We start from the raw sequence: 27,204 nt of genomic DNA, 5'->3' as shown, positions 1-27,204 counted from the left end.
AGACAGGGTGCCGGCTGCTATACAAAAGGAAAGAAGCCTGTTCTTGGGTGGGAAGACCAGCAAAGCTCACCTACAGGGAATTGTATCAGCCTTTTATCATCCTGTCATCATCCACACTCCTGTTAAATACAAGATCCGCCACAGACGCCTGCTGAATGACAAAGAGGAACCATGACTGCGTTGGAGAAACGTGCCCCTGAAATGTCACAGAGCAATTCTGGGTGCCTGGGAGACCCCGGCTGCAGACAGCCTGGCATGGCCATCGACAGTAAGTGTGCCAAGGAGCTTCCCTCTGAGCAGGAACAGAGGTGGGGAACTGGAGAAGGAAGTGAGGCCACAGCTGCCTGGGCAGCAAGAAGCCACCTCCAGCCTGACCCACAACTTCCCTCACCCACGTGCTTGAACACACGCTCCTGAGTATCTATCAACACTCGGCACCACTGGGTCTAATCAAGAACGGGAAGGATGCAGAGAAAAGGAGCCCGCGGAGAGGACAGGGTAAGTCCAGAGACGAGGCCTCGAAGGCTGAAACACAGAACCAGAGAGGGCATCCTGGCAAGCCCCGCTAGTTAGACTTTGTTTGAAGCCCTATGAACCCCCAGACCTGCCAGGGCCATATTTTTTTGGAGTCTTCTATATATTTAGCTTTCAAAATGACAAAAATTTAAGATTAACAACATTCTGTACTAGTGACAGACCTCAGGTCATTGGGAACCTAAGTATATCATCTTTTTAAAGGTGAATTTTTATGCTTGGTTTTCTCTATTGCTTCTCTGTTGCCTCAGAAGCTCATTTACTTGAAAGACATATGGTGCCCAGGAAAGTCCAGTACAAATTGTTTGAGGCAGGACTGGGACTTGTGACTCCATATCTTACCTTGTTTAAAATAAACTGCCAGCTTCCGGGGTTCAAATAAATAAGTAAATAAATAAAGGTGAATTTGTAAGGGTGCATATCTTTTGACCTCAAAATTCTACAGAAACGCCCATATGGTCTATAAATAAATGTTACAAAAATGCTCATTGCGATATTACCCAAAAGAAAAAAACTGGGGAGAGGGAGGGTAAGAAGCCCAGCCAGCAACAGGAGGATGAAAGGTCACGCAACTTAACTGTTACATACTTTTTCCATGAAAAGTTAACAGAAAGAAATAATATGCAGTCTTTCCATATGGAATAGATTTCTTTTTAGCAGGGGATCAATGTCCACGATGTTAGTTTTTAAAATACATTACACAGAACATTATTACACAATATTCATTTTGTTTTTAAAAAATATGCTTTCTCACACACAAAGGGTCATGAGTACGTTATAGAGAGTCCTGCTACCACCTTGAAAATATTGTCCCTTCTCACAAAAACTAAACGATGTCAACAGTATCCTTTACCGTTCTTAAACCAGGTAAGAGCTCTCTGTGAGGAGGAAAAAGGTGTAAAAACTACCAAATCCCCAGTCAGTCTTTCCTTTAATTAGAAACCTTGCTTTTCAGGCTTTTCTTTTTTTAATAAAGAGAAACATGGCTCTGAGGGTCCCAAGTGAGGAAAAGGGTTGGGATCGGATGTCACCATGGACCCACAATTTCAGACAAGGTAATACAATGGATTAGAACATCCCGGTTTGCTGGGTAGGGGCACTCGGCCATAGGCTGCAGGCAAAATCCTTCTGTGTCCCCCAACCCCAAGTGCCCTGTGAGCAATAGTGGCTCTAAGGCTGGGATATTTTGAATGACAGGGATTGACAGACTCCTGCATTGAAGCAGAGGCAAGAAACAAGGATGGCAAATCACAGAGTATCCGAATACTGTTTATCCCTGCATTTGAAGCGGGGAGGGGCCTGCATCTCCATCCCCTGGCATCCTAAAATTTGTCACATTGTACCAGATGTACTTTAAAAAAAAAAAATTCACAGCGAGGGGAGACAGTCCCAAGTCTGGTAACCCTACAGCATGAAACACAGGCCCAAAAGGCTGGACACTTTGGCAAAGACTCTGTGGGGGAAGCTACTCTCTTCCCTTCTAATAAATCTTTTCCTTTTCTTCTTTAATATCAACAGGTTGCAAGTTAGTTTTGTAACGTTGTATCTCTTGAAAATATACTTTTACTTTACAAACAAAAGCTGTTACAGGAAAGTACTTTTTTTAGACACACATTCAACCTCTTCCACCCCATTTGCTCTCTCCCATTACTAAAAACAATTGGAGACCCCAGAGAGGAGGCCTTCTGAAGTTCACAAAAGGCAAGGGAACACCTACCGTTGTGTTTACCTGTGAAGGCCTATAATTACCAGAGACCCATTTGACCACTGTTACCACCACCCTGTTTGCTCAGGGATTCATCAGCAGTACTTATTAAGTCACTGCTCTTCTGATACACTGGCTTTAGATAAGCCAATGGAAGAAGGAAATTACACTGTTGGGTTCATTTAACAAATGTTTAACTGAGCCCAAGGCTGAGCGCTGGGCCCCGGGATACAGGCTGGATGAAGCATAATCCCTGTCCTCAAGGGGCTCATTTCTACAGACCAAGAAATTGGCTTCAGACATGGGCAAAGAGCTCAACTGGAGGGAATGCAGCCAGACACAGGGGAAAAGGGACACTTCAGCCAGTCCTTGAAGACCGCATGGCCAGGATGAGTACGCAGTGCTCCAAGAACATCATATCTAAAACCAAGTAAAACTCACCTCCTTCCTTTCACTGTTGAGGAATCAGGCCCAGAAAACAGAACCCACTAGACATTGGTGCCTGTATGAGAAATTGAGGCCCAGGTAAACATATACGGGCACAAGTTTACTCACTATGGATCTGGGAGGTGAATCCAGTTCCCACCAGCTCCAAATCCTTAACTCTGGATGCAAAAGCCTAAAGAAGTGAAAAGGCGCTGCTTTTAAGATCCAGTTCCATGTTTACATGGGAGGGCCCACCCTACCACTCCCGTGGGTAGGGATGCGCACGGACTTAGTAACACTGAGTTTGCAACACACGCCTAATAGTACGGTTCCTGCGTTGCCTAAAACGTGAGAATCAGAGTGCACACCTTGCCTCGGAAGCCTAGTTACATGGATTCAACTTAATTCTGCATCTGGTGAGTGGCTCAGTATATACACGCACTCAGCATATATATGAAACCAAAATCAAGGAACCTAGTTCAAAACTTAAAACCCATGAAGCTCTAGAATTGTGTATCTGATACAGAGTACACAAAATAACCCTGAGCAGAACAAGGTTATTTGGAAATGGTCAGATACAGGAATCCCATAAAGTGGCCAGAAAATGGTCTTCAAAAACAATGCCATCAACCTGACTCCTCACCTTCTGCCTCCAGCTGTGAACCGTCAAGGACTAAGGTGTAGCCCTGACTCTCGGGGTCACAGGCAGCCATTGCAGGCCCCCTAGAGACCTGTCCCCAGGGAGGCTGGCAGAAGCTAGCGAGGGTGGGGCGAAACGTCAGCCTCCAAAATGTACCCTTTTCTTCCCTGTTCATTTCTGCCCCATATTGGCCAAGCTCCTCCTCTAACTCAAGGGAAGAAAGTGCTACAGAAGCTGACACACAGGGACGCGCCATACCCGGGGGTATGATGAGGGCAAGATGGAAGAAAAGTAACACAACTAATCAGCAAACCACTCTTGCCACCAGCAGTAAAATCCTCTCTCTAGTCATGATCCAGGTGGTAAAAGCAAGAAGAGAAAAGGCCCTGCCCAAGGGCTGACAGACCAGGCCGGATCCTGAGCCTACTTGCTGTGTGACCCCGGGCAAGTTGGTCACCCCTGACCTCAATCTTGTCCTCTGTAAAAAGGTGACTACCTGCCTCGTGAGCCATCGGGAAGGTTAAAGGCACCGGGCCATGTGCCAAGTGCTTTGCCCAAAACCTAGTATGTCGTAAGTGCTCCATCAATGGCCACCAGAACTATTAGCTAGTGGAGAATCAATCTGGCTCCTTGTAAAAACTAAACATGACTTCTGAAAGGCTTGACTGCAGCAGTACAGCAGTGCTGAGCCGGCAACACCACACCGGCATCTCGAGAGAACACCCCAGGGGCCAATTCACCAGCTGGACTCAAGACGCCCCCTTTGGCATCAGTGCCCTAAGCCCCCCTGCCAGCCCCTCGAACCCTCGCTCTGCCTGCTCTTTCTGTGGTCAGTTCTCCGCTTCCAATATAGTCTCACTTCTCAACAACCCACTTGAAGTGCCACATTAGCCCAGCTGAGGCAGTCTGCTCTTAAAAACAAGAAACAGCCTCAGTGTTTTCAGAAATGCTGACGTCAAAATAGGCACACTGCAGAGACCTCACGGGATTCCACCTCAAGAATCTGAAAAGCATCGTATTTAAGGGAGGATTTCATTGACAACACCGCAACACACAATAACAAGGTACGAGCTCACAGACACTGGGGAGGGTAACAGGCTCCCATACGCTCTGGTAGGGCTCATATTTCAAACCACTCAGCCTCACACAGCTGAGGGAGACGGACCCACCAGACAAACTCCCGCCGGGTCTCTGGGAGCTTTACAGGCACACACTTCAGGCAGTTCGCCAAGAGTCACACTCGAGGACAAGTCTCAGGGGCGTCAGGATCCTTAGACCTTACTTCTCCAAGTGTGAGCTACAAACCAGCAGCTTCGGCATCGCCTGGACCTTGACAGAAGCACAGGCTCGCAGGCTCCACCCAGACCTACCCCATCAGGGTCTGCAGTTTAACTAGATCCCCAGGGGCCAGTGCTTGAGAGTATTTAGAACAAAGCCGTCTACCCAGACAGGACTGTGATCATTTACTTAGGTTTTCACTTGGTCTTTTTCTTTCTTCATGGAAGTTCCATGAGAGCACAGACTGTGCCAACCTTAGCCACCGGCACACGGTAGTTAATCAATATTTGTTGAACGAATGAATGGATGAATGGGTGGTCTACCGAGTGACTGAAGAGGTCTGTCCTGTGTTAAGTGCAAAGAAAGGTGCAAGCAAGGGCCTGAGAGAGGAAGAGACAGAACACTTGGGGGTAGGGGGAAGGAGTCTCTAACGAGGCGGTCAGAGGAGGCCTCTCCAAAAGGGGTTTGCAGACTTCCCCGGTTGCCTAGTGGTTAGGATTCCGGGCTTTCACCGTGGTGGCCCAGGTTCAATCCCTGGTCGGGGAATATCCCGCAAGCTATGTGGTACAGCCGAAAAAATAAATAAAAAATAAAAGGGGTTCGCACCAGGGGCGGTGTGAGGCTCAGGTGTGATGGATGAGGAGGCCCTGGGGAAGAGGATGTCAGCTGCAAGGATCAGCACCTGCACTTGCCACCATAAAGAGTCTCGGGGGCTTCCCTGGTGGCGCAGTGGTTGAGAGTCCGCCTGCCGATGCAGGGAACACGGGTTCGTGCCCTGGTCCGGGAAGATCCCACATGCAGCGGAGCGGCTAGGACCATGGGCCATGGCCGCTGGGTCTGCGCGTCCAGAGCCTGTGCTCCGCAACGGGAGAGGCCACAACAGTGAGAGGCCCACGTACCGCAAAAAAAGAAAAAGAGTCTCGGCCTGTAGGCCAGCAGGGATAGAGAATCAAGACTGGTAAGTTGGGCTCTACAAAGTAGCTCTCAGGAGGCAGATTCAGAAGGCCCCCAACCGTATGACCGTTGGGGCAGAAAGGCTGTGTCTGGAGTCACAGCTGCCATCTCTAAGGCTCCTGAAGGTGGGCGTGCCAGAGGAGGTCTGCAGAGGGAGGTGGTCCATCAGCTAGACTTTGTCCCCTAGCCACTACCCCTCCAGCCCTCGGATTCCAAAGTTGAAACATGGAGATTACTCACCGTTTTCGCCAAGTCGATCCAGGAACTTGCGGGCAGCCGAACATCCAAGGGTCCAGGAGCCCAGTCCAGATGTTACCCTGCAGCAGCACGCTGGCAAAAAAAGAGACAAATGACATGAGTCAGTACAGGCGGCCACGTTAGTGGGGAAGCAACACTGTCCCAGTGTTGAATGACACCGACGGGCTTCAGATTCTCAAGAGAGCAGAAAAGGAAAACGCCACGCGGAGCCAGTGGTCTCAGAGCACTGTACATTGACACAGATGGCAACTCTTCTGCCCACAATGTTGGGAGAAGCACCATGTCACCAGCAGCAGCTCCAGAACAGCCTCTCTGCAAATCCCCCAGTGTGGAGTCCAGACGTACGGCTGCAAAGCTCCCTTGGAGATAATCAGGCCCAACCCCTCCCTTTACAGATGAGAAAAGCCAAGACTCAGAAGAGACAGGCCTTGTCCAAAATCAGCAGCATGTGATGGCGAGTCCAGGAAGGGAATGTCAGAATCAAGTCTATAAAGAGCTTAAGTTTACCTGTAAATTACCTTCCTTCAAGAAACTCAGGTTCTAAATAAATGTTGTTCTTATTCGTTCTGGCTCTTAACAGAGGAGAAGAGACAACTCTTAATCGGTCCCCTAGTTCTCTCTCTTTAATCCCCAAGGACTTTGAAGAGCCAAACTGAAACTCCTGGTTTTCTTCAAAGACAAAAGAAAAAGAGAGAAAGAAAAACCTCAGGACTGTTCAGATTTGAGTACAAGAAGAAAAATCTAAAAACTGTGGAGGAAAACCTCAAGACCTAAAAATTCTGAATTTATGAGATATAAACAGCACAGAACCAAAACAAAAGCACCTTCTCCATACATCAGGTTTACAGACCCAAGAGACCAGAACCCTCCAGGGAAATGCCTGGAGACCACAAGAAGTGGTACATTTCAAAGATATGGGGGGCTAACACTTGTCATTGGTCATTTTGTTAAAATGAAATGAATGATCAAAATGCTGAGTCTTTAGAAAATGACCCTTCTGGTTATTTTTTTTTAATGAATCATCATCTAATTATATATTTAAGCCATAATCATGTAAATAGTTACCTCTTCCCCTGGGGTTCTAGTTCCAGGTGACCCTGACAAATCAATGCAACCTTGGGCAGATCACACCTAACCTTGCACGTCTTCCATCAACTCATCCACGAAAGAGCAGAGATGAAATAAGACTCAACTCTTCAGCTAGAGAATTCTGAAATTCCCCTACATTGCTGGAACAAGCTGAAAGTACCTCCCATTAAGTCAGCTTATACAAAGCGTAATTACTCGCCTACTTTGAAGAAGTGAATGTCAGTCATGATAAATTTAAATTGCCATCTCTTAGGAAGTAACTACAAAGTTGGTGTAACAATAGTCATATTCTGTTTCCAGGGAGTTTCCTTCAGCAGTGACAAATCTGCCCCCACCCGCGCTAAATGGGTATTTGTATCTGTTTCCCCAAAGGTCCATTATTATTTATAAGGGGGAAAGTTAGGGTTTCTTTTGCATGAAGTAGAATTTAGGCAGTGAGGTCATTTGTTTTGAAACTACAGCAACCATTCCAGTTTTTTTCCCCCCTTTTAGCATTTCAGTTACTCTGGGTCAAGAGTAAAAGATGCAGATTTCAGAGAAAATGCAAAGCCTGCTAGGCCACCCACAGAATGGTCAAGGATTCTGCCCTGGACAGTCCAGGGCACAACTTTCCCTTTCCAAAGTCAGGCATGCTCACAGGTAAAAAGCCAGCGCAGACTCGCACACAAGCGGACTCACACACATTTCAAGGAATTCAACAGTCCCAGGATTCATTTTAAAAAATAAACAAGGGCTTCCCTGGTGGCGCAGTGGTTGAGAGTCCGCCTGCCAATGCAGGGGACACGGGTTTGTGCCCTGATCCGGGAAGATCCCACGTGCCGCAGAGCTGCTAGGCCCATGAGCCATGGCTGCTGAGCCTGCGCGTCCAGAGCCTGTGCCCCGCAACAGGAGAGGCCACAACAGTGAGAGGCCCGTGTACTGCCAAAAAAAAAAATTTTTAAAAAAACAACAACAACAACAAAACACAACCTACCATATTGGCCACATTTTTCCTTATTCTTACAGGGAAGGAGGGTCCATAAACCCCTCTGGAAATATGATGGACCCTCTCCCCCAGAAGAAGAACATAATAGATTCAGTTTCAGAGGGTTCAGAGTCCCCTGAAATCTCTCTGTACCTCTGGTTAAGGACCCCGGCTTAATTAATATAATAGGAGTCCCTTTTTATCTTTCTCTCTGAACTTTCTACAAGCCCTTGGTGAAGAGGGTCATGAGTGGCAATGCCATTTACAAAGAGATACACAAGGGCAAGGACCAGCGAGAAAATTGGCTTCATGTAGCTCTTACGGTGGAGAGTATGACTCTGCAGCCAGCAATGTTAATAACTGTTCTAGAGCCCTAGGCTGTGCCTGGGAGCCTTCACCAGTTTCAACAGGGACCTTCCCAAAGCCGTGTTTGTGCTTGGTACTCAGCTTTTCAAAACAAAAACAATATCAAACATCTGCGTTGTTTAGGAACACAAACATAGGTACCAAGGCTCAGTTAAAATGAAAAATTGAGATGCTTATCACAACTCTGAGGCGAGGTGGAGCGTCTAAGACATTTAAGATATTCGTAATGTTGATTTCTTAGCCTGGTTGTTGGCTTCCCAGATGTTCAAACTATTCCCATACATTTCACATATTCTTCTCTATGTATGTCACAGAGTAAAGCAATCTTCCTTACAGAGAGATTCAGGTCGGTGACAAGGACCTCCAGGACTTGTCATCTCAGACCCAGCTCAAGACAGCAGTGAAACTGCAGCGAGCCCAGTGCTTGTCTGAGGGTGCGGCCTGCCAGGGAATAGTTACCAGCTGTGGCCCCTGGGGCACTATCTATAAATACATCTTGTTTTTTAAAAAAAAAATGTCCACGCCCTGGGACAGCCCTGTATTCCAAGCTGAGCCCCGATGCTGCCCGTCACTCTGGGAAAAGCTGGTGTTGTGTTTCTGCGAACTCATTGGTCTTTCCTCTTCCATGCTTGGCAGGCCTATTTCCTGGGGCACATTCTGTTACTGTGAACAATCTCAGTAAGTCTTCCTGAACTGCTAAGGAAGAAGCGAAGCCCAGACACGTGTGCAGAACTCAGAGGAACGTTTGGCCACCTCCTTCCTCAGCTGGATACAGAGGCCGTGGTGCCTTACATCTTCTCCTTCAGGTGCCTCATTACTCTACCCTCCTTGTGAGAACTCTGCTCATTCAGTGAGCGGTCAAGACATCCACTGGCCAGAAAAAGAGGTGGACAGTGTATGGAGCCATAAGCAGTGCATCTCGGTTCCTAGCCCTTCCCACACACTTACCAATACTATCTCAACCAAATAAGGAAAGTATGCTCCTTGCCTAATAATCTGAGCAGGAGCATGCCATTCCAAAAAGACCCTTTTCTGAGGTAATCTTACTAGCAGACAAAGCTATCATTTTTTAGTTACAACCGCCAAACGTTGACACCACGACATCAAACAACGTTTTAACCCAGTTTGGGAGAGCCTGCACCCATACACTGTGCAGGACGGACTCACAGTAGCATGTGCCTAAGAAAGGGAATACTGTCGTCTCTCATCTCTTGCTATGTCTCTTCTGCTCCTCCCCTAGCTCAAGTCTGCAATTTAAAAAGTGTGTGTGTAAATATACACACGAGGACACATATGCATGCGAGCCCAACATTCTTGATAGACTCAAAACAATAGCTTACAGGGAAACTATCGCCCAGCGCTCAGGAAAAGTAGAGGCCAGCCAATTCCAGAAAAACAAAGGGTTTCAGCAACTAAAATGGGAACAAAATGATCTCATGCCCCTTTCCCACTGAGCCTGTGCCTAAGTGGGATCCTTCTTAAACCTGAAGTGCTCATTCACAGAGTCACTGTTTCCACCCTAGGGGAACCCATGGGAGGATGGACGAGCCAGGAAACAGATTCCAGAGGTAGCTTTTTGATGTTTAACCCAGACAACCCGCAGACGGGGGCTCTTTAGCCAAGGAGGGGGCTGGAGCGCTCGGTGAGGCTCGAGACCTCATCCACGGGGCATCAGTCACTACGTCCAACAGCTAGTTCCTTTACATCAAGGGCCTGGACCAGGAATGACAGTGGACCCTCCGATAACAGGCCGGCATCTCTGGGGCCCTAGAGTGGGCTTACACTTTCAGTCCTCACGATTCTCTCACACCTTGGAGAACACAGGCAGGAAAAGACCACACTCGCAGGCCTCCTGCTGCCTTCCCCGCATTATCACACCTGCTGCCCGGGGAAGGACTGGCATGCAGACTAAAGGGACGGATGAAAAGCGTGAGCGTGCTCCGGATTTACTACACACCAAGGCACTGTGCTCAGTGCTGGGAGAGGAAGAGAAGGAGGTGGTACCCTTTAAGGTCAAAAAGTTCTGCAGACGCCCCCCACCCCCAAATACACCAGAGTTGTCCTTCTGGTTCCCTTGGAGAGAGGAAAATATCAAGACATAAGTGCTCTTAAATCAATTTTTAATTCATTCCAAGAGCCCCTACGTGCATTTTAAAACACCAAAGAATAATTCCAAGGCATCGTTAATTTATTCTATAAGCAAATACGTAACACATAAGGATTAAGGATCCCTTGAATAACTTCCACAACACAATAAGATAGCCTGTGTTCTGCTTTGAAGCGGTGCTGGGGTAAGGGTTAGGACAGAGTAAAAAAAACAACCAAAAAAACATCCCCAAACGTCTGCCATTCTTAGAGACTATGCTGTTTGGAAGAAACTTTAGGTCACATGTGAAGGTAGGAGCTCTTTTTGAAACCAGCCATAACCGGCATCGCCACCCACAGCTGGGTGGTCTTCTCCAGCGCACAGCCCCCAACCAGCGCCCCGTGCACAGCCCTCCTGCAGTTCCCTCTGCAGGGACCCCGCCCCTGCACTTTGCATTGAGTTCCAGATCAGCTCGTCTCTGGTCTGTCTCAACCTGGAGCTCCATGAGGGCATGGGCTGCCCTCTCCTGCTGGCATCCCTAGCACCTTGCACAGGGCACCCAGTAGATTAATAGTAAGGAAACTGAGGGAAAAGGGAGAAAGACGATGTGTTAGAGAGGCCTCTTGTAGGTAACTAAGATAAACAATAATAGAGTTTGGGGAGGAAGACGGGTATGAGTGGACCGTTCCCTCTGAGTCCAGCATAACTCAGTCATTTCACATTCGAGTTTGAAAACTCAGGACTATAATAAAGACACAAGAAAAAATATTCGATAGTCTTCCCGGAGGCCCAGCCCACGTGAGCAGCCCGGATTCCCCATCAATCAGTCTGACAGCAGCAGAGAGAACTAGACTGGAAGGCTCTCATTGTCCACTTCCTCGTACCTTCCTGCCCTGCTTGCAGAGCTGCTTTTCCATCTTTCTCCCTTCTCTTCTGCGCTTCAAGTTCTGCACTGACTCCAGGATGCGCTTCAAATCTCTTACCCTGGAAAGAGGTCCCGCACACTCAGACGCCCTGACTCAGCTGCCGCCCAGAGATACCCCCAGCCCTGGAGCCACAAACCAGTCCCGAGAGTGCATCTGGTGTCTGAGATTCTCCTCACCCCAACACATCCTGTCTTCTACTCACCCACTTTGGGGTCTGTCCCCAAGCCACTCCTTCCAGGAAAGCCCAACCCCCTCGTCTGATATCAATCTACCTCCCCCCAAAACCCAATCACATGTCCCCAAGCCTCCAAGACGACCCCCCTGAGCCTCCCAATCAAAATTAGTCTTTCCTTCCCCGTACATGCCAGAGGATGTTGTCCTGCTGTGAGACACCTCATTACCAGTGGGTTAGCTTCTGTGTACCTTTCACACTCCCTCGACCGAGTTCCTGGCAGGCAAGAATGCTAGGTAGGGGACAAAGATAAAGATGGTGCCAACAGTGAAGACTCCTGGCAAACAGTCAAGACTCGGATATCTGTGAAATGCCTATGCCTTAGTGTTAAGGATTCTTGTGAGTTTCAGGATGCCAATTCTAGAATCAAACCAAGCACACAAACAGACTGAAAGAGGATCTTGGGTGTTCTTTGGGCATACTCTAGTGACTCAACTACTCAATCACATTAGGCCATAAGTTTAGGCTCTATTTCCCAAGGGCCAAACAACTAGACTTCCTCAGCAAACTCAAGTGTTCGTTCCTCTGGGACCTACCAAAAAAGCCTGCCACTTCGAAAGGTACAGGCCCACTGTTCTTTACAAAGGACACATCTTCTCGATAAGTAGCATTATTAAAGGAAATGAATTTATAAACTCACTCTCAAGGCATAGATTTCTTTTGAGACAGATCAACCCACACACTTTTTCTTCTGATTCACTGAATGTGTTATGTGGGTCTAGAATTCAGACAGTTCCCTAGGTCAGAAAATCCATTTGCTTGTGAACAGATAGAAATGGCAATGTTCTTTTTTTTTTTTTTAATTTATTTTTGGCTGCATTGGGTCTTCGTTGCTGCGCACGGGCTTTCTCTAGTTGCAGCGAGCAGGGGCTACTCTTCGCTGTGGTGCACGGACTTCTCATCACCGTGGCTTCTCCTGTTGCGGAGCATGGGCTTCTAGGCATGCGGGCTTCAGTATTTGTGGCTCACGGGCTTAGTTGCTCCGCAGCATGTGGGATCTTCCCGGACCAGGGCTCGAACCCGTGTCCCCTGCATTGGCAGGCGGATTCTTAACCACTGCACCACCAGGGAAGTCCCAATGGCAATGTTCTTAATGCTGGTCTCAGATGAGACGTCTGCTTACATGCTCCAAATAAAGGAAGCAGTATTTGACCCAGTTGAGAAGCCTCTGGAATCTTTTCCCCACCTAACACAAATGTTTCTCATTTGGTCCAAGCTGTGTTTCAATTACATGTCAAAAAAAGACAAAGAAAAACCCACTACCACCCACTCCTGCTTTCATGAAAACATTATAAATTAATCCTTATTACGTCATAGAGTAAAGGGGCCTCGCATAAGGTAATGTTGACAAAGGGTTACAGGAGCCAAAGCTTTTCTCAAGAACTGCTTTGTTCATAGGTGTTCTCCTGCTTGTCTGCCCTGCAGTGGCCTTTTTCCTTTCCAGAAAACAGACAGCATGGGGACGTGGGTCCCGCCTCTGACGTTCATTTTTAAAGGACTGTCATGAACATCAACACAAAAAAACAACTTCCGTATAACATTAAATAATTTCAGCAACAAAAGCTGAATGAACTGAGTGACCTAATAGTTCAACTTAACCCAGCTAAGTCAATCCCAGCTGTGAGAGGGGAGGTCAGTAGTTTTAATTTCTACTTAGAGCCCACAGGCCAACTCCCTTCTCAACATTCAGGTAGAGGCATTTCAAAGAAATTCAAACAGCACGCTATCTTCTCTGGCATATTTCTTAGATTAATTAAACCCTTAAATGTTAAACTCTGAGGGTCCCACAACAGCACCAGACCCATCCTTTTCACAGTTTGGGTTACAGGCTCACACTCCAGAATGGAAGCCAAAGCTTTCCCATTTAAAGCAAAAAAGGAAGGAAGGAAAATGTGAAGTACCTGAATTCTTAAAGGCTAGAACACCTTTATTATTATTGTCTTTTCTTCCCAAGGACCTCTCTGGTGATTAGTATGAACTTACCCAAGATTCTACACCAAAGTTCTATCTTTTTTATTCCAACCAGAAATTTTAGATGTAGAAGGAACCGTGGAGATTCCTGGGCCCATGGCTTATCAAACTCTCCTGGCAGAATTCCACCAGACAGAAGAGGGTGGGCCACCAACACTGGGAAGCCATTCCCAGCAAGCATGAGATTGTGTCCGTTTCGTTCAAGTTCTATATCCTAGCTTCAATTCTTACCACACAGATTTTCCACTTATTCAGTATGTGCATGCGAAGATACCTCGTCTTCCAAATTCCCGAGTAAAATGAAGGCTCCAGTAAGCGTCTTAGGTTTATCCTGGGGTTTCATAGACCCAGGCTAAGTTCACCACCCTGCACTTCCCAGTGGCCCAGGAAGCACCAATCGTGGCTCTGCCCTTCCTCTTGCAGATGAGGAGGACACTGCTGCCCGAATATCTGATGACCTGATGAAGAGAGTCTGGGCAGCCCCAAGTACAGATCCCAGGTCTCCAGCCTCTCGGTCTGGGGCTCTTCATCCCTTTGCATCCAATGATTCATACCCACCCAAAGCCAATCCTTAACTCAGAAGGTCATGGTCCACTGTAAAATCTGCCCATACATCTGCTCTGTATTCAGGCAGGTTTAATTAAGTTGGTGAGTGTTCTCTTCTGAGCTTACCCCAAGGTTCACAAAACAGAAGCCTGATTTTTCATGGGTTTCAGATGGCCAAAACCTCCTTGGCCTTTGGCATACTTTGACTTCTCGCCCACTCATAGGACATGTTGTCCCCATCGACACCTATTGGCTAAAATTTAAAGTACAAGCTGCTTAGTGAAGACAAGTCATTGCTGTTCAAAATCTAAAACGAGGGCTTCTCTGGTGGCACAGTGGTTAAGAATCCCCCTGCCGATGCAGGGGACACGGGTTCGAGCCCTGGTCCGGGAAGATCCCACATGCTGCGGAGCAACGAAGCCCCTGCGCCACAACTACTGAGCTACTGAGCCTGTGCTCTAGAGTCCACGAGCCACAACTACTGAGCCCCCGTGCCACAACTACTGAAGCCCGCGTGCCTAGAGCCCGTGCTCCACAAGAGAAGCCACCACAATGAGAAGCCTGCGCACTACAACAAAGAGTAGCCCCCGTTCACCGCAACCAGAGAAAAGCCCGCCCACAGCAACGAAGACCCAACGCAGCCTAAATTAAAATAAATTTTTAAAAAGATTTACAATGAAAACCAGATCAAATCTACTCAAGGGAAACGTGTCATCCCAAACACAATGCAGTTCATTTCAGAACCATGCTGACACCTTTCCTGTAAATGGCCTTGGAGCCAGTGTTATCTACTGTCAGAGCTGGAGAAAACACTTCAGCTGTGTATTTCACATTTCAAAGCAAAAGGGGAAAGGGGCCATGGCAATGTGAAAGTTGTATCTATGAATTCCAAGGACCATCATATACATCTAAAGCAATGGTCCTCCACAGGGAGCAATTTTACCCCCTCAGGGGGACATCTGGGGGTATCTGGAGACACTTTTGGCTGCCACAATTTAAGCGGGAGGGGGTGGTGCTACCACTCTCTAGTGGGTAGAGGCCAGGGATGGGACTAAAAACCCTATAATGCACAGGACAGCCCCCACACAAAGAATCACCCAACCAAACTGTGAACGGTGCCGAGGTTGAGCACACGTACCTAAAATACAGAAGAATAATACTAGGGCGAAGTCATGAGTCCTGCTTCTTCCCCAGTGGACTGCTTGGTCTGGACATAGCACTGAATTTCTGGGTTTCTGGCTCATTGTCACTAAACAAAGAGTTTGGCCTGTTTCAGAGACTTTGCAACCTCAACACTGGACTCAGTAGCCTTCCAGCATGGCAGCTCGCCAAGCCCACAGCCACTGTCTCTCACCCTAACACGCTTGATCAGGGGCATTTCCCACCAGGCTCCTCTCAGGCCCGTGCACCACAACTACTGAGCCTGTGCTCTAGAACCCGTGAGCCACAACTACTGAGCCCACGCACCACAACTACTGAAGCCCGCGCACCTAGACCCCGCGCTCTGCAACAAGAGAAGCCACCGTAATGAGAAGCCCGCGCACCACAACGAAGAGTAGCCTCCGTTCCCCGCAACTAGAGAAAGCCCACACGCAGCAACAAAGACCCAACACAGCCAAAAATAAATTTAAAAATTAAAAAAATGTTTTTAAATAAATAAAACCATTGTATGCAGTCAGTAAACTAAGGACAGACATATAAGCTTCATTTTGAGTTTTATATTCTGCTTTGCAAAAATGCCTAAGCACAAAAGGGAAGAAAAAAGTTTTATCATAAAATTAAAAGCATGGCTGCAACTGCATTCAATGATTTTAAAGTTTTTTTTGCATTTTCATAATACTTGGCAACCATCAACCAGCCCACCACCCCAGCTTAAGGGGCAGACTCAGTATTAAGTCATTGTTTTGTGAAGAGAGAAAACATGTGACCACCTTCCTATTCCCAAGACCATCTCTAGTGGCTCCAGCTGTATACACAACTCCCATGAAAGAGACCAGCTTAGCCAAGAGGCTGAGCCCCTCCATTCACAATCCAATGGTATCTAAAACCACAGAACACAGGGGTTGTTTTACAAGTAAAATTCTCACTTTCGGGAAAACAAATATAACTTGTCTGACTGAGGGGAGAGGATGAACATCTTAAACTGCCTCCATGAGCTCATCATCTCTCTCTCTCTCTCTCAAAGAGAGCAAAAGAGTGAACCACTTGTCCAATCATGCTCCTTAGAAATTCCTTTGTGCTCAAAGCCAAGGATTCTCCAGATCCCAAGCTGGGACACAGTAGTTGGATTAATGGGAAAAGTGGGAGAAGACACCCAGAAGTGAAAAGAGGAGACATGGAACTTCTAACACTAAAAAGCAATAGCACACACCCCGGCTAAAAAGCTGAAGGGTTTTGACACATTTCATTTGCCTCAAAAAACCAACAAACCAACACTCACCACAAGTTTCCCAGTACATCTATCACCCATAAAACAAATGAGAAGAAATCCAAATATCATTTAAGAGGAAAAACAAAAACTAGTGAAAACTCTACAGATGGCAACAGAGGGTTAATGTCTCGGGGCAAGGCTTCCCCTCAGCAAATACAAATCCAAAATCATAATAAAGATGCTGAAGGATTTAGTCATGAGCCCTCCCCTCGGCCACCAGAAGGAATGGCAAAAATGCAGAGTAAGCGCTGGAAGCCAGAACATTTCATTTTCTTTCTAACTGTGCAAAGAATTTGCATTTAAAATGAGCATTTCATCAGAGCTTCCAAGAATGCTTGATATTTGGCTGCTAAGAAGAATACAAGTGGTCCTCCAAAACATCAAATTTCTAATTATTTAATTGCAAATAAAGTATCTGGGTTCCCAGGTAGACTAAAGAACACTTGAAGCTAATTACATCTTCCAAGCCAGGTGTAACTTAAAATATAGTCAAATATAGACAACTCTGAAAATACAGTCAAATCACATTACCAAAAAGTAACAAGGATAAAAAGTACCTTCCGGGGCTTCCCTGGTGGTGCAGTGGTTGGGAATCTGCCTGCCGATGCAGGGAACACGGGTTCGAGCCCTGGTCTGGGAGGATCCCACATGCCGCGGAGCAACTGGGCCCGTGAGCCACAACTACTGAGCGTGCGCGTCTGGAGCCTGTGCTCCGCAACAAGAGAGGCCGCGACAGTGAGAGGCCCGTGCACCTCGACAAAGAGTGGCCCCCGCTCGCCACAACTAGAGAAAGCCCTTGCACAGAAACGAAGACCCAACACAGCCAAAAATAAATAATTAATAAACTCCTACCCCCAACATCTTCTTAAAAAAAAAAAAAAGTACCTTCCTGGTGACTAAACTCCCCATGAATCAAACCTTACTTTCTATATATTTTCACATTTACAAGGAAAGTACTATCAAAGAAACAAAGGTGTGTATGAAAACTAAAGAAAAAACCATTAGGAAAGTGGAAGGCATCTTTCCTTGAGCAACTAAGCATTGAACGCCCACAGAGAGAAGGATTGGGTGCTGGAGGAGGATGGAGGCAGCGGGGCCCAGCGGCCGGGAAAACCCATGAGAGCCCCCCACCCCCCAGTCAGGAGGGGGACCGCTATGACTCACGGGACCTGTAAATTGATCACCCTGGTTCTCAGCACCCATATCCAAGACACACAACTGAAATTTGATTTTTTTTTTTTTTAAAGAAAGGAAGGGTGGAAGGGGGGGGTCTGGGGGGAGCACCAGAGAGCACCTCACAACTCCTCCGCCACCAGAGGAGGCGGTCAGAAAAAGGGGATGTCGGTGGGTGGCTTTAGCCTCCTTCCACAAGAAGGACAGTTTTAAGTAGATTATTAAATGCAGAAGGGACGTTTATCTTCTATACTCAGTAACAATATTGGAGGGTGGAAAGAAACACTAGAAAAATATTAATACAAGCTCAAAAAAGGGTTACCAGAGCCGTGGGGCTGGGGGGAAGGCAAGAGCACCCCTGGTTCTGAAGGGGAACAAATACTGCAATGAACCACGGGGCTCTTGCAGTCGCAGCCATCAGCCGAACTGAACAACACACAAAGGAAATTCTTGGGAGTCTGAAGCTGTTGCGCGTCTCCTTCCACAATCTCCTCCTTGTGTGGGGGGCTGCTCTGCGGTCAGGATAGCTTTTCACCAGAGCTAGATTTCCTAACAAGGGCATTTTAATTAAAGATGGGACACAAGGCAATGCAACAGGGAAAGAGCAATCAGCAGGGGAGGCTGTCCAGCCTGCAGCCTCCATGTGGTCCCCATTCCCACCAGGGCCTCGTACCAAGCTGGCTTCATATTTGATCATCCTGGACCTGGACAGGAGGCCTTGCACCAGCTGGCGAGAGCCACACCCACAGCTCAGGGCCATTTCCTGCGGCTGGCTCTCTCATTATTCAGCCTACGGCAGTACCCCACTCTTCTCCCAAAAACAGAGAGAAGTCCCCTGTGGCTAAGCAGACTTCCCCAGCATCCCCGACACGTGATACCTCTATCATCCATGCCTGGCAAACTCCCAGGCTGGGAATCTGAACCATGAGGGTCCAGGAAGATGAGTCACTGGCTCAACACCAGGAACCCAACAGGTAGTGCTGGTTTCCAAAACAGACGGCCCTAACAACTCATGGAGTAACCAGCCAACTCCATGGCTTCCCTTAACTGGACTGCCCACGGGCCTTTCAGAATGAGGCCAAGGGCCAGCTGTGGACAGCTGATGCATGCCACCCATCCCTCTCCTGGGGGCTTCTGTGAAACCAAAAACCCAGCCCTCCTCCTACAAAGAGTGTCCCAGGCCATTACCTCATCACCTTGGATACGGTCTAGCTAACATCTGGACTTCTCTGTGCTGACCAGGCCATTCTTGAGCCAGCAGTCATCTCCCTCGGAGCTTTTGCTTGTGTTCTTCCCTCTGCCTGGAGGATCCTGGCCCAGGTGGCTCACCTGGCTGGCAAACTTTCATCCCTCAAGCCTTAGCTTAAATGTCACCTCTCCAGAGACTCATCCAAAGTAACTACCTCCCACCCCTCGGCTCTCCCTCTTGCCCCCAGCCGTCGGTCCAGGACTGGTGCAGAGCTTGACCCACAGTGGACTCCCAGGCACAATTTACCCCATGATGGAACGCCCTGGGAAACGTAAATCAAAACCACACTGAACTCTCACTCCTCAGAAGAAATCCATCCGTGTCAAAATGCACGTATAAGAATATTCACATCGGCTTGTTTGTAAGAGCCAGAATCTCGCAACTACCGAAACGTCCGTGAACAGAAGGATAGACACTATGAATAATAGGAATAAATACTAGACAACACTGGGAATGACAGGCCTGCAACTCACATGACAGCGTGGAAGCATCTCACAACCATCGCGCTGAACAAGAGCAACCAGAAACCAAGGACACACTTGCAGATTCCGTTTATAGAAAGTTCAAAGACAGGAAAAGTCAAGTCGGCATAGTGACCACAAGGAGGAGGTGAAGTCACCCTCAGGGGCACCTGGGATTCTGGCTCCATTCTTTCCAGATCTGGATGCAGGTTACACAGGTGTGCTCAGTTTATGAAAATTCATCAAGTTGTACATTTATGATTTGTGTACTTCTCTGTTCTATTTCAACGAAACTTCATCAAGATAACATCTGAAATAAACATGGGATTTCTTTTTTCTTAAAAGAGCCAACTAAAGACTGTTCTGTCACAAGGCCCAGCATCCTATACCCGGCCTTCCTCAGACTGCGTGCTATGGGCATGCAACACCAGCCCCCCTCTACACACACCTGGCACGTTGTCCAGGTGCCGTGTGAATGCGTCTAAGCCTTCCTGAGGCTCAAACCCACCAGGACACACTGCTACCTGTTACAATATTCTCCCTCCTCGTAGTTCCAGAAATGCAAGACTGGCTCCTAAAATTAGTGACTTTAGATGGAAACAGGTGACAGGAATCACCGCCTGCACAGACTGAATTTTTTTTTTTTTTTTTTTTTTGGCTGCGTTGGGTCCTCATTGCTGCGCTCGGACTTCTCCCTAGTTGTGGTGAGTGGGGACTACTCTTTGCTACGATGCACAGGCTTCTCATTGCAGTGGCTTCTCTTGTTGCAGAGCACAGGCCCTAGAGCACGTGGGCTTCAGTAGTTGTGGCTCGCAGGCTCCAGAGCGCAGGCTCAAGTAGTTGTGGTGCCACAGGCTTAGTTGCTCCATGGCATGTGGGATCTTCCCGGACCAGGGATTGAACCTGTGTCCCCTGCACTGAAAGGCGGATTCTTAACCACTGCACCACCAGGGAAGTCCCAGACTGAATGTTTGTGTCCCTCCCCAAAATCCATATGTTCTAATCCTAACCCCCAGTGTGACAGTATCAGGAGGTAGGGCATTTGGGAGGTGGTTAGTTCGTGAAGATGGAGCCCTTGTGAATGGGATTAGCGCCCTTATAAAAGGGGCCCCAGAGAGCTCCCTAGCTCCTTCTACCATATGAGGACTCAGCAAGAAGACAGCCATCTGTCTATGAACCAAGAAGCGGCTCTCACCGGACACTGAATCTGTTGGCGCCTTGATCTTACACTGCCCAGCCTCCAGAGCAGTGACACAAATTTCTGTTGTTTATAAGCCACCCAGTCTGTGGTATTGTTAGAGCAGCCCAAATGGACTAAGACACATTCCCCGACAGTTACAGCATGTGGGCAGGCACGTGAGGCCACAGCTCTGCTCAAAACCCAATGACCTCAGGCCCTGGGTCACACCAGAAGAACAAACATGGGTCACCTGCTGGCTTTCTAGTAATTTCCTATTTTTAAAGTGTTTCATGAAAATTGATCGTTCGAGGGAAACTCCCCTCAGGCAGGAAAAAAAACGCCAATGAGTAACAAAGCAGTCGCCTCCTGGCTCATTCCAAAGCTTAGGAGGGAAACAGCTCAATGGACCCAGGCCAACTATGGTCAGGAGGACACACAGTTAGGACAGGATCAGAGGGAGGACAAGGGAGAACTGAGCCCACCCAGGACATCTACTGAGACTCAACCCACACTCAGTGACAGGTCTCCATACTCAAGGGCCCAAACCACAAATATGAGTCGGATCGTGGTCCTCCTGCCAACCTGCAAAACAGTTCACAGTCTACTTGTCCGGCATATGCGTGCACATTCACTCATACACATCCACACATGCGCGCACACACCCCCGCCTGAACTCGAATAAACGTCCCTCTGCCAAAAATTAACCTCACCAGATATTCCAGGCTTGAGGAATAGTGTACAGGTGTACAGTTACTGATTTATAAAATACTTCCCCTTTTTGAATGAAGTACATTCTTATTTGTCATCCTATCTGTGTGTCTGCCCTGGAAAGGTAGAAAGAACTGATCAATTGATCTCCATTTTAACTTTTTTTTTTTTTTTTTTAAACCAGACCCACTGGTTTCCAAACGTAGCACCTGTGCCATGTGAACGAGCTGACCCCTGGGATGGGGGTTTCACTACCACGGCCCCCGCTCAGGTCCACTTGTCACTAGGAAGTTGAAGTGGGTGAGGGGGGCAGTAAGAACCCGCCTGGCTGAGTAGGTCCAGGCATGAGACAGGACCCCTTGACCCTGCATCAAACTCACCTTTCTTCATCGTGTGGAACCCCTCCCCGACCTGGAGGTTTGTGAGACGCTCCAGGAATGGTACAGACGACCCAGGACCAGCCAGACACGGCTCTTTATTGACAATGAATCCGTGTGCCATTTCTCATTAGGCCCAGCTCAGGAGAAATCAGAATCACAGAAGGACCCAGGGCCCCAAGGTGACAGGGACTGCAAACGTGCCAGTTCTAATTCCCATCTTAAGGAATGAGGGGAAGCGCGGAGAGAAAGGGGAAGGAGGCCCGGGCACAAGAGCAAGCTTTGTCCCCCATCGCCGTCCCCACGGGAGCCCTCGCCCAGCAGTGATGCCAGCAGAGTCACAACAGAGCTGGTCCGGGAGCTGTCGGGAATAAAGACCCCATTGTTGCCTCCTGTGAGGTTTCCAAAGCCCAAGAAACAGAAGCTAAGGCCCGACAACTGCCGGGGAGGAGCGGCGGGTCTGACCTGTCTCGTCACCAACATCTGAGGAAACATGTTACCAGTCGTCTGGCAAACCTACCTCCCCACGACGGCTCTTTACACCAGGACAGGCAGCCCAAGTCATGACAGGCCACGTGAAAGCACAGAACAACAGGGACTCCGTCCTGGGTGGATAGAGCAGGAGGTGACAAATGAGAGACGCGCTAAAGGCAAGCAGAGAAGGGGGCCCAGTGGGACTTGGCCACCCTCCCTGCAACCCACCCAGGGCTCCTCCACCTGGTAACTGGCCCCCACAAAAGGTGCAGTCAAGCATTTACCTTTGCCTGTTCCCACACACCTTCCCTTTGTCGAGTCCCTCAAGCTTGTCGTGGCCTTACCAGCTAGAGATGGCAAAAGGGCCAACACACACCAGCCAGCTTCCTGCCCCTCCAGATCCCCTAACCCTCAGTCCAGCGGGATCCCTCCCTGGTTAGGGCCAACTCTCCCAAGGAAGCGGGTCGTTTGGAAAGGCTAGTCTACCAGTAAGGCTGGACCCCCGAGTAAGATGGGGCCCAGCTCCCCTGCACAGTGATCCACCCCTGCCTTAAAGAATTTGCAGCTCAAAAGTCCCCTGGAGGGTCTTCCCTGGTGGCGCAGTGGTTGAGAGTCCGCCTGCCGATGCAGGGGACGCGGGTTCGTGCCCCGGTCCGGGAAGATCCCACATGCCGCGGAGGGGCTGGGCCCGTGAGCCATGGCCGCTGAGCCTGCGCGTCCGGAGCCTGTGCTCCACAACGGGAGAGGCCACAACAGTGAGAGGCCCACGTACCGCAAAAAAAAAAAAAAAAAGTCCCCTGGAAACCCCAACGTGACCCCCCTTTACTAAGGGTAGACAGCGCATGGGCAACCTAAGTAGCCTGTCAAACACCCACAGGTTTTAAAACTGAGTTTGTAAGCATGATGTCCTATTGTCAAATCCTGTCCTGTCTGAAGCCCCATCCCATAGCCTAATGCTAGGAGGCCAAGGAGCCCTGTATGCCTTTCTTTCCTGCCAGAGGGCAGCAGAAGGGGACAGAGCTAGGGAGAACCTGGGCAGTGAGACCCTGTTCCAGACAGTAAGTGCCCTGGGGCAATGCCAAGCCCCAGGGACAGAAATGGCCATACGTGTCTGTACTTCCAGTCTCCCAGGGAGATCAGAGCCTCTGAAAACATGCTATGTGATAAACCCTCGTACCCATCCCCAACCACTGGGAATCTAAAATTAGCCTGAAAAAGCATGCACTCAGCACCACCCCCCCCCCAGCCACTGCACCTGATAAGTGTCTCTACCCCCGCCTCTAGCAATGACTTGTCTCGGGGAGTGCTATAAATACCACCTAAGCCGACCTGATGTGAATTATGAATACCAGGAATAGTTTCAGGGTTTCCAGGCACTGGCTGTGTGACAGGGGTGTCAGATTCAAAGTCGCCTGTGCGAGACGCAGACCCAGGGGACACACAAGACCCTGCTTCTAAACCACGGGGAGGATCCCCCCACAGCAGAGCCACTCCCGTGTGGCTGACACCACTGCTGCCACCACCACTCTAGAAATCTGATGAGATGCTCTTCACCTCTTGTCAAATGGCTCGGAAGCATGAGACTTGGGGACATAAGTAGTTTGAAGTTATAGATAAAGACAAGTCAGGTTTCAGCCTTCTTACATATTTAAATCTCACTCAGAGCCTTTAAGAAATGAAGCCCTTGTAAACAAAAGACTGGAGGGGAAGCAGGTATTGACCGGACGACCCTAGGTGGTTACTGTCTCCCTGCACCTGGCACCCAGAGGATGCTTAGTACATGTCTGTGGAATGACCTTCAGTTTGGGGGCTTTCAGGGGTTCACAACTGCAGAATCCTACCCCTCCAGGAGCTGGGCTGGCTGCACTGGCACAGATAAGGGAGCTTGCCAAAGAGCAGAAAGCCAGCCAGGACACTGGATTGGGTGAGAGATCAAGCCCTCGGCACGGGGAGCAGGTGGGGGGAAGGGACTGAGCTGGGAGGATAGAAGCCCAGGGACGGAGATACACATAGGAAACAGGAGTGATGGCCCAGAAGGAAAAGGCGGTGTCCAGAGAGGAAAGGGAGAGAGGGTGTTAAGACAGAAGGAGAATAAACAGCAAAATATGAAGGGTGGCACAGGATGTGAGAATTGGCCCCCAGAGGGCTGGCGGAGGTCTTCCAGAACAGTGTTCTGCTCAGTGGTAGCTGCGGAAGTTGAGGAGCAGAGGCAAGAGGTATAGGTTATTCTTTCCTAAAGTTTGCCAACTGACATCTAACTTGACACTACGCTAGTGGTGAAAAGAAAAATAATCACACCCCATCAGTTTACAGCTCCAGCCTTTTTTTTTTTTTTTTTTGGCTGTACGCGGGCCTCTCACTGTTGCGGCCTCTCCTGTTGCGGAGCACAGGCTCCGGACGCGCAGGCTCAGCGGCCATGGCTCACGGGCCCAGCTGCTCCGCGGCATGTGCGATCTTCCCGGACCGGGGCACGAACCCGTGTCCCCTGCATCGGCAGGCGGACTCCCAACCACTGAGCCACCAAGGAAGCCCAGTTCCAGCCTTTTAACAACCTTTGTGCTATTCCTTAGTTCCTTCCATCCCTCTCATCCAGGATGCCCTCCCATCTGCTTTCCAACGCCTTCCAGAACTTCCAAGGCTCAGCTGAGGCTGCACCCCCAGGAACCCTTCTAAGCTCCCCCAGCCCCCCATCGCTTCCACTCCCTGTTGGGTACCACTCTCGTGATCTACAAATGGCAGTGACTGTGTGTCCCCCTCTCATCACAAACTCCTGAAGGCAGAGTCAAGGTCTCACTGCTTCCATATTTCTCTGAGCAGGTGCCATAGTCCTTTGCCCGTGAGAGACCCTCCAAAAAGAATAGTAAATAAGACTGTTTTATTTAAAACCAGTTCTTTTCCTCCCTCCTTCAATCGATTCTTTGTGCTTAATAACAGACATAACTGCTCACACACCGTTCTGATATCAAATATTTCCCCAGCATGTTTGATTCTGTCAGCCCCTCTGGAAGAACAGAAGCGGGCAGTGAATCTAAGGGGGGCGTGGGGGTGGAAGGAGAGAAGACAAGATGCTAGAGTTTCTCTCTTCTCTTTCCCAAGCACCCCCCCCCCCCATCCCACATGGTCAGAGGAAGCCAGGGCCTTGGGAAGAATGCTCTGGAAGCATCTCTTCAAACCTTTATCCCAAGGAGTTCAGTCCTTACTAGGCTACCCCGGGTCATTCTTTCTCTGAAGGGCTGAAATAAAGGAAGCCAGCCTTCCAGAGTCTGAGCTAAACTAAAGACCTGGACTTAAATGCTCAGAACAAAACCCCTTTCCTGCCCAAGCCCTGCCCTCCCAGTCAAGATGAGGTCCCACGGAAGTGAGCCAGGAGGAGCCAGTGGGCCAGATACAGCACCCAGCATTTGAAGCACTTGCCCTGAGATGCCAGGGGCCCCAACCCTAACCACCAAACCTAAAAATGATCCCACACCCCATGAAGGTATCCCTACCTGGGGTCCCCAAGTTCCCACCCAGGCTCCTGGCCAGAGAACCAGCAGCCCTGCAGGAGACAAGCACCCCCTCCAGGTGCCACTGTAACCCCAGCTAACCACACTCCTCCAATAAGCCTAGAAGCTGCAAGTACAGCACATGAAAATGTCAACGCAGGACTTCCCTGGTGGCACACTGGTTAAGAATCCACCTGCCAGTGCAGGGGACACGGGTTCGAGCCCTGGTCCGGGAAGATCCCACATGCCGCGGAACAACAAAGCCCGTGCACCAAACTACTGAGCCTGCGCTCTAGAGCCTGCGAGCCGCAACTACTGAAGCCCGCGCACCTAGAGCCCGTGCTCTGCAACAAGACAAGCCACCAAAATGAGAAACCTGCGCACTGCAACGAAGAGTAGCCCTCACTCGCCAAAACGAGAGAAAAGCCCACGCACAGCAACGAAGACCCAACACAGCCAAAAATAAACAAATAAAATAAAACATTTAAAAGTAGAAACATTTTAAAAAAAAAAGAAAATGTCAAGGCCTGGTCTCCCCCATGTGTGAGGGCAGCAGTTGAAGCCCACTCTTGGGATCCCAGAGGCCTCCCTTGGGCACCAACATTTGCTTGAAGACTGCTCTATAAACTGACATCAGTGGAAAGGAAACATCCGGACTACAATCACAGTAGAGTCATCGACTGTGGCGTAGCCCCTCAGGAAATAAAAAGGCGGAAATGAGCCACAAATTACTAGGGTTTCGAAACCCCAAAATAAAGCGCATATGCCTTTGCCGTGAACAAAGTTATCACGTACCCCATGTCCTGGAAGTCTCAGGAGGCCTCTTCAGCAGGCAGCCCCCTCAGCTCGCCCATGAGGCCTGTGATCACACCTGTGGGAGGGCCTGGCCCCGTGGAGAATAGCACCAAACACTGATTTTCTCCACCTACCCACCAGCAGCTCAGGACGGGCTGTTTGTACACCCTGAAAACTATTATTTTCTGTCCTCCAAAATGCCGGCGAGAAAGCAAACCAGCCCCAGGAATCTAAATCCCAGAGAGAGGGGATAAGTGCAAACAGCCACACAGAAAACACGGAGAAAGAAGGATTCAGAGCCAGCCTGACTTAGAGCAGTCAGCATCAGTGGCATTTTTGTTGAATTCTTACATAGAAGGCGGACTCCAAGTACCGCCAAAGAGAAGCAACCTGAGGACAGTTGACTGTGAAACAGGAAGGGGCAAGAGGGGAACCTAGAGTCAAGTTTCCATTTTTCACACTATATAAAACCACCTCTCCACAGCTGGCTCCATCCGTCAGCAAGGGAAACCACAGCCCAGGACAGGCATGCAGCAGGCCCTGGAGAATCCCTCAGACACACTCTCCCTGGATCCCTGCAAACTGCCAGGTATCCTAACACCTGTACAGGAATAATAAACAACACAGATAAGAGCCCCTACTTTTGGCACCTGCCATGCAGAGGTCGTATTTTGATCAGCAACAGGTACTTTCTGCCTCTCTACCTACAGACAGAATAGACAGCAGCCTATGCTATTACTATAAAAATCCTACTTTGAGGATTCAAGTTTCTAATATTCTATCAAAAGTAAGTTGCCAATACCAAATCACCTCTGCCCTCCCATCAAATCGGCCCATCTCCTGAGATCTTCCTACCCAACTATCTGGCCTTTTACCCAAGAACCACTTTATGTTCA

General features: G+C 48.9%; 1 protein-coding gene and 1 long non-coding RNA gene across 5 annotated transcripts in view; one reads left to right on the top strand and one right to left on the bottom strand.

Moving 5' to 3' along the window:
- Positions 1 to 27,204, bottom strand: part of TLN2 (talin 2) — a 446,949-nt gene that overhangs the window by 357,768 nt on the left and 61,977 nt on the right. For all 4 annotated transcript variants that reach the window (XM_073801108.1, XM_073801106.1, XM_033851753.2 and 1 more), the window contains exon 2: positions 5,778 to 5,867. The gene's annotated coding sequence lies outside the window, so the exon portion shown is untranslated. The remainder of the gene's footprint in view (positions 1 to 5,777; positions 5,868 to 27,204) is intronic.
- Positions 119 to 10,343, top strand: LOC141278033 (uncharacterized). The gene is made up of 2 exons (XR_012330166.1): positions 119 to 498; positions 8,851 to 10,343. It is a non-coding gene; the product is annotated as an uncharacterized lncRNA (long non-coding RNA).

Source organism: Tursiops truncatus, chromosome 2 (assembly GCF_011762595.2).
Source record: "Tursiops truncatus isolate mTurTru1 chromosome 2, mTurTru1.mat.Y, whole genome shotgun sequence".
NCBI lineage: Eukaryota > Metazoa > Chordata > Mammalia > Artiodactyla > Delphinidae > Tursiops > Tursiops truncatus.
The sequence above is the reverse complement of the archived record's forward strand: the minus strand, read 5'-3'. Positions and strand labels throughout refer to the sequence as shown.